We start from the raw sequence: 2500 nt of genomic DNA on the forward strand, positions 1-2500 counted from the left end.
GAGAACACACCTCGGTGTTTCTGCTGGACTTGATGTTCACATGTTCTTCCATCAGCAACATCTTGTGTGAATTGTGTTTCGGCAGAGATGCTAAAAAAGTGGCTCCTGAGGGGCCTCGAGGCCCACCCAACGCAGACACACACACACACACACACACACTCAGACACACACAGTGACACGCACACAGACACACACAGACACACAGTGACACACACACACACACACACACACACACACAACCACACAGACACACAACCACATATACACACAGACACACACACACACACACATATACACACAGTGACACACACACACACACACACACACACACACAACCACACACACAGACACACAACCACATATACACACAGACACACACACATATACACACAGACACACACACACACACACATACACACACACACAGACACACACAGTGACACACACACAGACACACACACGGACACAGATACCCACACACACACAGTGAGAGACACACACACAGATACACACACACACACACACACACACACAGATATACACACACACACACACACAGTGGCACACACGGACAGACACAGATGCGGACACACACACACACACACACACACACACACACAATGACACACATACTCAGACACACACACACACACACACACACACACACAATGACACACATACTCAGACACACACACACACACCCACACACACCCCCCGCCGGGAGCATCTTGGCCCGGGACAACGCCTTTAGTCATGCTTCCAAATGTTTCCATTGATGGGCGAGAAACCCCCCGAAAGAAGATCCTCCCAAACGCAGCCGCAGCCAAAACTCAATCAGGCCCGCACTCAGGGCGAGCGCCGCGTTGGCAGCAGAACGCCGCGCGTTGGGACACTATGTATGAGCATGAATTATTAAAGGCTTAGTAACCATGGTGACGGCCGAGCGTTTGTGTTTTCTTCCTCCCACTCGTCCAGCTCGGAGGATTCTTCTGATGATAATAACGCGCTGACATCATCGTTACAGCTAAACTAAAACTGGTATCGGTCACCGAAATACTCCTCCAGGTTCCACATCAACTGTCTCTTCCAGTCAGCGGCCAAAAGCACCAGAAACGCACAACAGCGTAAGAAAATGACAAAAGAGCATGGGCAAAATGGGCAAAAAAAACGGCAAAACAGTGTAAAAGTGCCAAGATAAACCGTCAAAAAAGCGTCAAAATGCGCTAAAATAACAGCCAAAAAACCTGCCAAAAGCTGGTGTCGAAAGCACTGAAGCCAGCTTTGAAATGAACTTCGAAAGCGTTACAAAAAAGATCGAAAACATCATAAAATGCAACATGGCATCATGACTTTGCGTAAACATACACGCCACTTTCCTAAAGCCAAATGGCGTGTTATCTGTACGCATTTTGTTGCCACGTGCCGCGATATCGCGAGAACGTGGCGTGCTATCGCCAGAACGCGCCGTGCTATCACCAGAACGCGCCGTGCTATCGCCAGAACGCGCCGTGCCATTGCCAGAAAGTGCCGTGCCATCGCCAGAACGCGCCGTGCCATCGCCAGAACGCGCCTTGCCATCGCCAGAACGCGCCGTGCCATCAGCAGAACGCGCCTTGCCATCGTGAGAACGTGCCGTGCTATCGCCAGAACGCGCCGTGCCATCGCCAGAACGCGCCTTGCCATCGCCAGAACGCGCCGTGCCATCAGCAGAACGCGCCTTGCCATCGTGAGAACGTGCCGTGCTATCGCCAGAACGTGCCGTGCCATCGCCAGAACGTGCCGTGGCATTGCCAGAAAGTGCCGTGCCATCGCCAGGACGTGCCGTGCCATCGCCAGAACGTGCCGTGCCATTGCCAGAAAGTGCCGTTCCATCGCCAGAACGTGCCGTGCCATCGCCAGAACGTGCCATGCCATTGCCAGAAAGTGCCGTGCCATCGCCAGGACGTGCCGTGCCATCGCCTGAACGCGCCGTGCCTTCGCCAGAACGCGCCTTGCCATTGCCAGAACGCGCCTTGCCATCGCCAGAACATGCCGTGCCATCGCCAGAACGTGCCGTGCCATCGCCAGGACGTGCCGTGCCATCGTGAGAACGCGCCGTGCCATCGCCAGAACGCGCCGTGCCATCGCCATCGCCAGGACAAACAGCAATTCAGCACACGGCAGATAGTGCGGGACAGGAAGTCGAGCACAGAAACAAAATAAAAATCTCACGGCGGATCATACTTCCCTGCACTACACCTTGACAACACAGCTCAGAGTAGTTTCCCCTCTACTCCTCTGGATGGAAACTAACTGCTGGTGGTTTTGTGGTTCTATTCTACGTGAATTCGTGAGATCTCGTGGGTCCTCGTGACTACAGCTGTCAGTCATGGCTGAAGCCGTGCCGCAACAAATCCGGACCTGGTGGGTATTGACGGACGGCGGAGCACGCAGCCGTTACGCAGCGGAGCCGGTCTGCAGACGTTCCGCATCCAGTGGAAATCCACAGTTATACTACCTC

Source organism: Sander lucioperca, chromosome 11 (genome assembly GCF_008315115.2).
Source record: "Sander lucioperca isolate FBNREF2018 chromosome 11, SLUC_FBN_1.2, whole genome shotgun sequence".
NCBI lineage: Eukaryota > Metazoa > Chordata > Actinopteri > Perciformes > Percidae > Sander > Sander lucioperca.